The 13,881-nt window shown below is 34.9% G+C and overlaps 1 non-coding gene across 1 annotated transcript; it reads left to right on the top strand.

The window, feature by feature from the left end:
• The first annotated feature begins 13,340 nt into the window (after positions 1-13,340).
• TRNAM-CAU lies at positions 13,341-13,412 on the top strand. Its single transcript has one exon. It is a non-coding gene; the product is annotated as a tRNA-Met (tRNA).
• Positions 13,413-13,881: the final 469 nt, after the last annotated feature.

Below are 13,881 nucleotides of genomic sequence, written 5' to 3'. Positions count from 1 at the left end.
TTGTGCATTTTTAGTCGAAACATTATTTGTTCTTCTCTGTCTGATGTACAGTGCACAGAGCACTAAACTAAAGTGCACACAACGTTTATATTGATTTTAAATTTTTTGTGCAGTGGCTATGTTTTTTTCCCATTACCATGTGGCAGCATCATTTAGTATTGATATATCTGTTGGTAAGTTCGGTGTTATTCAGACATTTGGTGGTGTACTCACGTCTTCTGATATTGTTGTCCACCACCAATCGTTGCTAAAAATAAGGGTTATGGGAAGCGGTAAAAATCGTCAAAAGAGGTAGTTGTAGAGAAAGCATCTAAGCCAACACGAGAGTGCAAGATTTGTCACCAATATGTGCGTTATGATAGCCGCAATTGTTCGCTAAAGGCGTAGTGTTATTTTTTACTTTGCATTTTTTCAGACTTTGTATTTTTGGATGAGACATTGATTACTTCTATGTGTTTAATCTGAATAATTAACTCTGGTTCTTAGTCTATGTTTGACGTTTTTTCCTTCACGTATTTCGCTAAGCTGTTGAGATATAGATGAATGGTCGTGTGTGTGCACCTACTTTATGGTATATGTGCATGTCAGTTTTAACTCATGTGCTCTAAAGTACGTTGGTGTGTGCACCCTAGTATTTCACCGTGTACCATTCAGACTCATTTGAGGTGCACTGTGCGTTTAATCTTTTCTCCATCTTTGGGAAACTCATTGATGAGAATTGGGTTAACTCTGTGGGTTTAATATGAGAAATAAAATCTGAATCTTATTCTGTGGTTGACGTAGTTTTTTGACTTTTTTCCCCACAACTAACTGGAAGCTGTTAAGGATAAGACAGTCTAATATGTGTGTGCACCAATTACATGGGGTGTGTGCATGTTTGTGTATACTCCTATGATGTTCAGTACGTCGGTGTGTGCACCTTAGTTTAGGACCGTGTGCCGTTCATACTAATACAGTGTGCAGTCATTTTAAACGGGGTTTCATGACATGGGCACTCTATGTGTTGGTTTTATGTCAGGCATTCATCCATGGTGTGCACTGTTCGTTTATTTAATTTTTGGAAATAGATGCAACTGTAGATAATTCAGTAAGTACTTGTGTATTAGAAATCAACAGTGTGTGCACTATGACAAAGACAAAAATACATATCCATTCTTACAAAAATACTTGTGCACTACTATTCTATCTAATACCATAACCACTATTATCATGTGCATTCCACACTTCTTCGGCCTGGAGACTCTGTAGGAATCCTCTAGGTTGGCTGACAAAGTAATCGTCTTCATTCCTTGCTTATGCTGGTTAACAACCTATGCTGGTTGACATGGTTGTTGAGCAACCCGTTGTTGCTTCACTAAAAAGGGAAACCACAAACTATTAATGTCTATACTCAAGTGCACACAATTATATTGCTGAATTATAATAAGTACACTACATGGTGTGAGAGTGCACACACATTCACAAAACTCTCTTTAATCAAACAAGGGTATATCAAATCAACTTCAGTTTGTGTGTGCATGGTTTGTCATGTGTGTGCACCAACTTCAATCTGTGTGTGCATGTAAGTGCAAATTAAATTACGCTAGGCTGTTGAGATTTAGGCGATTCATCGTGTGTGCACCTTCTAGGGTCAATGTGAGCATGTGAGATAGAACTCGTGTAGTGCTAAGTATGTGGGTGTGTGCACCACAGTGTGGGGTCGTGTGCCATGCACCAACGTCGCCATATATCACCCAACATCGCCATCAAGCGCCTGAATAATAAAGATAAATATTTCGTGCTATGGCATCATTTTACAGTATAATATACCAAATCATGTTCTGAGATACACCGTCATATTAACATTAATAATGCTGCAACTAGCTCCAACACTGCCTTTGTAGGCTTTAAATCAAAATGCACTAATAGGAATTTCTTGTTTCAAATTGATAGTGAACCAAGCCAATCAACAAATTAATGGTTTAAACAAATTACTTGCTTAGATTTGAGATAAAACTTAAACCAATACCTCACCAGCTTTAATATTACAAGAAATTAAACCAATTTGCACCATACTATCTAGAAAAATTAAAAAACAATAAATAAAAAAAAATAAAAGTAAAGGATTCTCATAATCAAATATACACATTCACACAGTAATAATCTGTTTCGTGAGCCAAATGGTTTAATCCAAACAGAAAAGACAATTAAGTACGTGAGTGTGTGCACCACAGTGTAGGGCCGTGTGTCGTGCACCACTGCAGATCAAAGCTTAACAACACATGCATTTCAAAGGAATGGCGTGTGCACATAACTACTAGGTGTGTCTAAGTTTTCCATGTTTTCACTTTGTTAACTATATGGCGCAAACGGGTTCTTCTCCTTTTACATAGAACAAAGCATTATTTCTATTGCACTTAAAACTACCCGCCCCTATTCTTACATTGTTGCCAATTAAACAGATTCGGCCTCCTTGTTAGCCATGTTTATCAACAGGATTACCGACGACTTTCACTTAAACGACACAAACCGGACAAGCTATTGGCCACTTATAGCTTAGGCAAACTCCCTACCATTCTATTTTTTCCTATCCGTCACTCGGTCAGATTACCCCGAACCCTACAATACTACAGTCAAACCCTAAGAGTGGTTGTGTTTTACAATGCCGACAAACATTCACCCTCTACACGACCCATAAACATTCGCCCTTTACACAGTCTGCCTCAAAAATCGAATCAACCCTAATCTGGGTTGCGACAACAAACACAACCATAGTTTTTTTTCCCAAAAACGTACCTATATTTTCTGAACGATTCCTCTTTCCTCGTTCCTTGCAGTCGTTTTACCGGTCGTCTTGAAGTAGCAATAGCTTTGTGATTGTGGCGGTGGACTCAATTGACGTTTGTGTGTCTTCTTCACTATGTTCCAGATGCTTCGCACGTCACCTTGGGGAATGGAAGAGAGAAAGCCGGATATTGCCAATATTATCGCATATTTGCTTAATACCCTAAGACTAAATTTCCCTTTGATTACTTATTATTAATATTAATCACCCTATTTTTAAGTTGAAACATTAAATTCCTAAAATTAAATCTCACCAATTGGTGGCTGATTTCCAATGGCTAGGATTAAGTCTTATTTCTCATATAACTAGGTTGTCTCATGTGAAGTCTACCCTATATATATATATATATATATATATATATATATATATATATATATATATATATATGACAGAAGTACATGGAGAGTAGGATAGTGGATCATAATATAACTCAAATACATAGAGTCTTAATATTCCTCCACAAGTACAGGGTAACCTAGTAACCTGTAACTTGTCTCTAAAAAGTAAATCAACGTCCAAGAAGAGCTTACGTAAAGATGTCAACAATTTGATCTTTAGTTGAAATAAAATTGACTTGAATTTCTCCAGCTGCAACCCTGTCTTTAACAAAGTGATAATCAATTTCCACATGTTTTGTACGAGCATGAAAAATTGGATTGGCACACATGTATGTAGCGCCTAGGTTCTCACACGCACCTTAGGAACAAAGACGTTAGTAATATGAAGCTCACACAAAAGAGATAAAATCCATATTAATTCAGCACACACATCTGCAAGCTCTTTGTACTCAGCTTTTGTAGAAGATCTAGCAATCGTTCTTTGCTTTTTACAGACCGATGAAATAAGATTAGACCCAAGAAACACAGCAAACCCACTGGTTGACATACGGTCTTTAGGACAGCCAACCCAGTCAGAGTCAGAAAATGCATGCAACTCCCTAGACACAGATGATCGAATGCGAAGTCCATAAGAGATGGTTCCTTTAACATACCTTAACACTCTTTTCAGTTGCTCCCAATGTGGAACAGTTGGAGCATTATATATGCTGACAAAGTTGGTTGACTACAAAGGAAAGATCTGGCCGTGTGAGGGTAAGATACTGTAGAGCCCCAGCAAGACTCCTGTACTTGGTAGGATCATCATAGAGATCTGCCTAAAGAGTAACAGATTTTGATAGAGATATAGGAGTAGACACGCTTTAAGATATCAGTCATGTAACGCTGTTGAGAAAGCAATATACCATCACCACATTTTACTGTCTCAATACCAAGAAAGAACCCAAGTTTTCCAAGATCTCTAATTTTAAAAGCAGTAGACAATTTTGACAACAATGAAGTCACTAAAGTCTGATTACTGCCCATGACAAGAATATCATCAACATAGACCAGTATAAACATAAAATTAGAATCCATTGAGTAATGAAAAAGGGAAACATCTGTCTTGGAAGCCAACAGATAAAAGAAAACCATGCAAGCGATTAAACTAAGCCATGGGTGCCTGTTTTAATTTGTATAAGGAGCTTTTTAACAAGCAAACATGTTCAGGATATTGAGGATCCGTGTAACCATGTGGCTGACACATATATACAGCCTCAGATAAGTTCCCATTTAGAAAGGCATTGTGCACATCAAGTTGCCTAATGACCCAACCAGAAGATATAGCCAAAGAAAGAAGTAACATGACTGTAGTTGGCTTAACTACTGAGCTGAAAGTGTTAAAGAAGTCATGCCCAGGCACCTGGTTAAACCCTTTCATCACCAACTTGGCCTTGTGTCTCTCAATGGAGCCATCAGCTTTACGTTTAGTACGAAAAACCCACTTACAGCCAATAATATTCATGTCTGGTTTTGAGGGAACTAAACACCACGTCTGATTCTAGTGGAGAGCATTGAATTCCTAATCCATTGCATCACGCCACTCTGAAATGTTTAAGTGCATGTGTATAGCAAGTCCGCTCACTAGGACAAACTTGTGCAACCAGAACCGAAGGAGGTGCCTGAGAGCGACTCCTAGTGGCCATGGCATGGGTCCTAGTGGTGGGCCGAACCGATTTTCCGCGTGGCCTGCCTCATGGTCTGGTAGCAACCATGACCACTTCATTCGGCATGTCAGGCTGGCTAGAAGAGCATACAATGAGAGCAATAGTAGAATTTGGATGAAGAATGGATTCAGCCCATGGCATGGGGCATGGTGGTGACGATTCCTGTACTGCATATTTTGTAAAAAGAAAATTATTTTCATCTAAACGAACATGCATGCACACTAAACCTTGTTAGTCAGTAAGTCCATGCACCTATAACCCCGGAAAAAATCTGGATAACCTAAGAAGACACGCGGAGACGACCGAAAGCACATCTTGTGACGATTGTAAGGACGTAAATGAGGATAACACAGACACCGAAAAACCCAAAGAAAAGAATAAGACGGGGGAAAGTTATGAAGAAGATAATGAGGATTGGAGTTATTCAACGTAGGAGAAGGCATACAATTAATCAAATAAACAACAGTCTTAAACGCAAAGTACCAAAACCAAGAAGGAACAAAAGCATGAGCTAAGAGAGTCAAACTAGTTTCATCAATATGTCTGTGTTTGCGCTCAACACGCCCATTATGTTCATGAGTATAAGCACAAGATTGTCTATGAAAAATTCCTAATTGAACAAGAATGGAATGCAACTTTTGATACCCAGTCCCTAAATCTAATTAGATAGATTTTATCTTACGATTAAAGGATCGCTCAACCATAACACGAAACCTATCAAATATCGTATAGAGATCATATTTTTGCTTTATAGGGTAGTACCAACTATAACGAGAATGATCATCAACAAAGATAATGAAATAGCAATAACCATTAGGAGATAAAATAGGAGTTGGGCCCCATATATCAATATATATTAAATCTAGGACATTTGAACTAGAGTAATCAACACGAGATAAAGGAAAACGTGCAGACTTGCCTAATTGACAAGCACTACACAAACTCGAATTACAATGAAAAGAACTTTTAGACCTACTTATTGAAAAAAAACTGTAAAATAGTACTAAGAACACGATGCTGAGGATGGCCTAGGTGACTATGCCAAGTGGAGACAGAGGCACGCGCCGAAAGAAACGCAGAGGGAGATGAACTAGAACTTGAGACTAGTAATGTATAAAGACCTCTAGAGCTATTGCCCCTTAGTAGAGTTTCCTTGGCTTTGATATCCTTCGCAACAAATAAAAGGATGGATGAAACTCAAAAAACACATTATTATCTGTTGTAAATTTCTGAACATATAAAAGAGAAGTAGATAGTGAAGGAACATGAATAATATTGGACAATTGAAAAGACCGAGAAGGGGAACTAAACGAAGCATGACCAACATGACTAATAGGTAAACTCATACCATCACCAACATGTAGTTTGTCAGTACCAACATACTCCTCAAGGGCTAATAAAGCTGCAATGTCCGGAGTCACATGATTAGTCACACTAGTGTCAAGAATCCACAATTGAGAGTTAGTAATATTTGGGTTGCTATCTTGATAGGCCAAATTTGCCCGAAGAGCCGAATCAAATTGGTTGTAGCACACAGCAGCAGAGTCGCCATTGCGACCACACATTTGACAAACTACTATACACGACTGCCACCTCTGAATCCACCACGGCCACGAGTTCCGCGACCTGCGTGCACACGGCTACACTGGTTACCACCAGCACCACGAGAAAACCGGCAACCGCCTCTCTGCACACTATAAGCTGTCAGCAGCGACACACCATCACCAAAATCGTTGGCAACAATAAACTCATGAGCACCTAGATGATCCGCAAGTTCCTGGAGCATCACCGGAGTGTCCTGAACAGTAAGAGAAGCAGTCAAAGCTCGGAAGTCCGACCGCAACCCTCAAAAAACATATAAGTTCTATTCATCAATGACCTTAGCACGACCGATGTAGTCGGCGACGGAGGAGTCTCCTTGACGGAGACTTTGAAGCTATCCGATAAGATTGAGCGTTCGTGCGCGAGTGGATGACGCCAATGACTGAGTGACGGCATTTCATAGCGCTTTGTTGCTGCGACATCCAACTGTTAATGTCATCACCTCATCAGAAAAGGAGGATACAAGCATAGACAAGAGGGCTTGATCCTACCGAGGCCATGCAGTGAAAGCGGGGTTGGGGGATGGCAGCGCATTAACATCGGCCGAAGGTAGGGTGGCTGACGGACAAGGACATGTACTGTCGATAAATCCTATTAAATCGTGACCAATGAGGAAGGGAACAACCTGAGTCCTCTAGAATAAAAATTTCTTATAAGTCAGTTTAATATTGATGAAGTGGTGAGCGGTAGACAACGAATTCACCACTGATGTAATGGAAGAGACAACAACATTTGAGATGGCCCGTTCAAACGAGTTAACAGATCCTTCAGCCATTAGATCACAACAAGAAGAAAGGTAGGAACATTGGCTAACTAATACCAGATGAGAATTGTATTATTGTATTGAATGATAACAACTGTAGTATGCAGAGATTGAGGGGATATATATACATGACAGAAGTACAGGGAGAGTAGGATAGTGAATCATAATGTAACTCAATTACATAGAGTTCTAATAAAAAATGGTCTATTTCACCCTGCAAGGGGTAGCGGGTGGGTGGAGCATGATTATTGCACCAAAAAGTTACAAATTTACCCTTCAGGGCATTGATCTTCTTAGTACAATTTACATTTTATATAATTTATAAACTATTACATAAGAGTAAGGTTTACTTAATGCACCATTACGAGTTGATAGAGTTTCTTTCGTATCCAATTCATTTAAATACTTATCTCTTCATATTGTGCCAGGTAGGGTCCACACAGAAGGTAACTCATAACTCATAAGTCATAACAATGTGCAGGTGCCAGCCGACTGAAAATGGATTGGTTTGGTATAAGTGATGATGATATGTTTTCCTATCTTGGGGGACCATATAGACAATTGAGTGCAGGACTCCTTTTTTGACCTGTTGAGACTGATTAATCAATTTGGTTTACGTTGGAACATTATCCGATATCGTGTTGGCTAGGTCCACATGAAGTGGATTCCAATACGATACCTCTTGAGAATTCCTTATCATGTCATAAACATCCAACGTAGTTTCCCTATGGCTTGTGCTATGAGTTTTTTTCTTTGGTTTTCTTAAAATTTTATTGGTTTCGTCGTTCAACATTCAATCCGGCCTAAATAATGATTGATTTAGATGGTGCCCTTTTCTACCTCTAGGTTGGGGACATTAATTAAGCTCATTGTTGGAAATTTTGAATGCGGTTTGGTGGATCCAGTTCATCGTTATGGGGATTTTATTGCCTCGTATTTGTACGTCGGGGATATACAACACGCATAATATAATGTCCATATATTTAAGGAGTGACTCTCGTATGAGACCATATCACGAGTCTTTATTCATAAGATAGGTTAGATCAAGATGAAAATGTAATATAATACTTATACGAAAAATGTAATACTAATTAAAAATAAAGGGTCCATAAACCTCAGGAAACTATTTTCTGTTTTCTATTTTTTAATTTTTCAGTTTTTTTTATCTCTGTTTTCTATTATATGTTTTCTATTTAAAAAACTTGTTCACACACTCATTTTTTAAAATTTATTTTTTTTAGAATAACGTTATAAAATTAACACAAGTTTAATTTCAAATGATTTTTAGACCTTATATTTAAAATATTTTTGGATACGTTTGGTTTAAATAATGGAATAAATTTAATTTTTACTTTTAAGTCTTAATATATGTAAGATTTTTACATTTGATATCCGAACTAAATTTATATCCGTATATAACATAACTACAAATATATCCAAGCGAATAACTTATATATTAAGTTCACCTAAAATTTAATTTAGATAATATTAATATATTTTTATCTAATATTTAAAATATCTTTAGATATATTCATTTGAATGTCATGTATATAAACTTTTAATTTGAATATTATTATATGTTAAATTTCAATATTCGATATCCAGACCAAACTTGTATTGCAATATAACATAATTAAAAATATATGAACCAATAATCTATTGTGTTCAATCAAAATTTAAAATTTGGTGTAGAGTTCAAGTTTTAATTTTAATAATGTGAATAATGTCTAACTTTAAACATAAGCAAAATAAGTAATGTTTATATAAGTAAACGCAAGTAAAAAAGATAGAAGATGGACCGATGGTGATAAGTAAAAGAATGATAATAAATGTAATCATAGTAATGAATATATATACATAAGTAAATAATGGTTGAGAATGTGGTTATAGTACAATGATATATATAACAAAATAGATGATAGATGATTATGTTTTCCATTTAAAAAACATATTTTTAAAGTTCTTCAATTTCTCTAGAATACAAGAGTACCCTTCCTCCCGTCGGTCAGAACTGCTGATGAGCGAATCTGAGTTATTAATTTTAAGTTGGCACTCTCCGGTCTTGACGGGGACGCATAACCTATTAAGTATTTGTTACTTATAATGGAGAGTTTAATATTTTTGAGGAAAAATGTAATACTTTTAAATCAAAATGTAAAAGTATTACATTTTTAATTTCTTCAAATTAAAAATATTACACTTTCCATTATAAGTAAGAGACACTTTATTCCTAATTAATATTACATTTTTTTTAGTATAAGTATTATATTTTCATCTTGACCCAACCCGTCTCACACAAATTTTTGTCATATTTAAGAGGTTCAATTGTTTTTTTTTTTTTTGCGTAGGAAATATTAATCTTTTTTACTTTATTATGGTACTAGTTTTATACGCGCATTGCGCGAATGGGTTAATGCCTAATGTTTATATTTAAATAAATATTTGAAAGTATATCAGTACAAGATTATATAGGAGAAGTGTATACATGAGTAATTGAATGTCGAATTTTTTTATTTAAATATCTAACTCAAATTATATGAATCCAAGATAATATAGAAAATTCATTATAATTATTACTAAAATAAATGTTTGCAACCTTGTAAAATCGATAGTCTAAATATTTGGTCTAAAAATAATTTCTGTACCCTATTATCGAAACTAAATTGAAGTACTATGCTTGTTGACCTACTTTTGATACTCTACGATCATACTTAGGGCATGTTTAATTCATGGTTTATACATTAAGAATGAAATTCAAAATCATAGTTATTATTTGGTTGATGTTTTGGATGTAATTTGAGGGCATTTATGTATTTGGTCGGTTGAAGTTTTTTTTTTTTTGAATACAACTAACTCTATTACATTGTAGTATCTGTTCAAACATACTTTCTCAACCTATTGGAGCACAAAGAGTCAGTATCGCCGACCTCCCATATAGGAGAGCCACTACTCTACCATCTGAGCACAAGGTGCTTGGCGTCGGTTGAAGTTTATTATAACCAAATTTAAACTACCTATATTTCCTTGACCCGATTTCTTCACGAGGGGTATTTAAACCCAAAATTCAGCCAAACACTTTCACTTTTTAGCAAATTGCAAAAACTTAGCCCTTTTCTCTAAAAACAATCAAACCCTCAAAGCTTTCCAAAACCTTCAAACCCTCATCAATGGCTGTCTCATCATCTTCAACAAGTTCTAACCCCTCCAACCCAACTAATGACCAGCTAACTCTCAAAGAGTTATGCACTAAGGTCAGAAGTGGCTTAATGCTTGATAGGGAAGGACTCATAAAATGCTCTACTAACAAACTGACGACATAGAGGATTCTTAAGTATCTTGAAGATGCTGGTCTGATGACGTATGTTACTCTTAATTACAAGAAGGTCCACAATTTGGATGTGACCGAGTTCTTTGCTAATGCACGACTGAGCAAGAAGAAGAATGATGTTAGATTAAGAGTTAATGGGAGGGATGTTGTGATAGTCCATGGCGATATTCGAGCACTATTTGAGTTTTCAGTTAGGGAAAGGCAACACCCAGACTACTTTGGGCACACCTACAACAAGGAGGCACTATGGAAAAAAGTTAAAGGTGATTAGGCGACGGTGGAACTCAAGTTTTCTTTCAAGAAAAATACTTTAAAACTAGAGTTCGAAAGGGCAGTTGATATACTCAACCCAATAGTTGAGAATATGGGGCATGCACTGATGATATTACAAAAGAGAAGTTCACTATGCTAAGTGCTTTGCTGACCAACTATTTGGTTTATTGGTCAATGGTCATCTTCAATTTTCTTTGGAACTTCATTCAGAAGGTAGTTGATTGAGAGAACAAAACCATCACTCAAGTGGTTGGGTTTGGATGTGCATGCCAATTATACTAAGAGACACTAGGGAAGGTTCTAAAAGAGTCATTTTTAGCATATTGCAAAGACCCCAAATGAAGCACAACTTGCAGTAAGTTTGAAGGCTTTAGAGAAGCTAGATGTTGCTGCACGCCATGATCTTGACAAGCATCCTATGCAATTTTGGTGCAAAGCTTTCTTCAAGGAAAATGTGAAGTGTGACATGGTAGATAACAACTTGAGTGAGGCAATCAACAACACTTTGTGGAATGCAAGGTCAAAGAATATAATTCCAATGCTTGAGGATATACGAGTTTATGTGATGAAGAGGATTGCAAAGAAAAAGTTATGTGCTGAAAAATAGAGAGGGAATTATGGCTCATTTGTGATGAAGAAGTTGAATGAATGCATACTTGGGAGTGTAGATTGGGAAGTGGTCTTCAATGGAGTTAAGGGCTATGAGATTAAAAAGGACAGATTTCAATTCAAGGTCAATATCCCTAGAAGTGGATAAGGACCCATTTAGGCATAAGGAGGATAATGAGGATATTCTAGGACTTGAAGTTCCTTACCTAAGTGCTATTGGGGCTCTACTCTATCTTGCTAATTAATAGCACTAGGTCTGATATTGCATTTTCAGTAGATTTACTAGCTAGGTTTAGTGCATCTCCAACCAGAAGACCTTGAAATGGAGTAAAACATATCCTCAAATATCTCCAAGGTACAAAAGATCTTGGTTTTTATTTTGAGAACAACTAGGATATTAGATTGGTGGGTTATTAAGATGTTGGTTATATGTTTGATCCACATAATGCCAAATCTCACACTGGTTATGTTTTCCTTTGTAGAGGCACAACTATTTCGTGGAGATATGTTAAACAACCTACAGTTGCTACCTCATCTAATCACTTAAAGATTATTTCTCTATATGAGGCCTCACGGGTGTGTATGGTTGTGGTCATTGATACATCATATCAATAGCTCATGCAGTATAGAAAGTAAATATGATATTCCCATTGTCCTGTGTGAGAATAATGCAGCATGTGCTACACAGATAGTAATGGGTATGTTAAGGGAAACCTTACAAAACACATTGCACCTAAGTTCTTTTATCCACACGAACTCCAGAAGATTGGCAAAATTCATTTTCAAAAGGTTCGCTCAAGTGACAATCTGACAAATATTTTCACCAAGTCTCTACTCAAGTGACAACATTAGTTGTTTTCTAGTTTTCAGGATTATATATCTTGCATAAACTGTTCAATAATGATGAGATGAATGAGAATTTCCTATGCATTTTTCCTCTCAATTCTAAGTTCTAGTTATCTCTCTCTCCCTCTGTCTCTCTCTATCTCTCGTTGTCTCTCTCTCTATTTTCTTATATTGTGTAACAAGGTTTCACCGAAGATCAACCATGTGAAGGAAACGCATAACGATATTTTCATCAAAAATCAACCACAAGAAGGAATATCATAATTCACAACAAAATTTAAATTGTATTAATGTAATTGGTTGTATTGATGTTTTATATATTATCTCTTGATAAAAGTATTTCAAAATTATCCCTTCTTTTCTTAGCTTTGCCTAAACGAGTTTTAATACGAAAGAATGAAAATCTTATCTATAATAAATTTATGTTATTTGTTACATATATATAAAAGCACGTAAATAATTATGAATTCAAAATTTTAAATAACAATTTAATTATTATGTTGAGAACTGAACAATGGACTCTTTGCAATAACTAATCAAGAGAAGTAAACTAGTAATTTTTAACCATATATAAGAAATAGAATATATTGATTTTTTAAAAAAAAATAAATCAGGTGCAATGGAAGCATGGTGAGCTTATACCCACAGGTTCCAGGATCAAAACCTGGCTCTATTATTTATTTATTTATATATCTTAATATTTTTAAATTTTTGAATTTAGATTTAAATATTGTAATTGGTTGTATTAATGTTTTATATATATTATACCTTTATAAAAATATTTGTAAATTTTCCTTTCTTTTCTTAGTTTTGCCTAAACGAGTTTTAATACCAAAGAATGAAAATCTTACCTACAATAAATTTATGTTATTTGTTACATATATATAAAAGCACGTAAACAATTATGAATTCAAAATTTCAAATAACAATTTAATTATTATGTTGAGAACTGAACAATTGACTCTTTGCAATAACTAATCAACAGAAGTAAACTAGTAATTTTTAACCACATATACGAAATATAATATATTACTTTTTTTTTATAAAAAAAAAAATCAGAGTGGCGCAGCGGAAGCGTGGTGGGCCCATAACCCACAGGTCCCAGGATCAAAACCTGGCTCTGATAAATAATAATTAATTTTTATTAACTTCTCTAAATAGATTTACTGTAATTGATTGTATTAATTTTATATATATATATATATATATATATATATATATATATATATATATATATATATATATAAAATCAATTACAGTTTTTCAATTTAAATTTGAATATTTAAAAATATTTATGTAAAAATATATATATTGATTGTATTAATGTTTTATATATCATACCTTTACATAAATATTTTTAAATATTCAAATTTAAATTGAAAAACTGTAATTGATTGTAATATTTTTAAAATTTCAAATTTAGATTGAAATACTGTAGTTGGTTGTATTAATGTTATATATATACCTTTATAAATATATTTTTAAATTTTCCTTCATTCTCTTAGTTTTGCCTAAACGAGTTTTAATCCCAAAAGTGAAAATCTTATCTATAATAAATTTATGTTATTTGTTACATATATAAAGCATGTAAATAA

The sequence above is a fragment of the Ipomoea triloba genome, chromosome 10 (genome assembly GCF_003576645.1).
Source record: "Ipomoea triloba cultivar NCNSP0323 chromosome 10, ASM357664v1".
NCBI lineage: Eukaryota > Viridiplantae > Streptophyta > Magnoliopsida > Solanales > Convolvulaceae > Ipomoea > Ipomoea triloba.
This window is presented reverse-complemented; position numbering and strand designations above follow the sequence as displayed.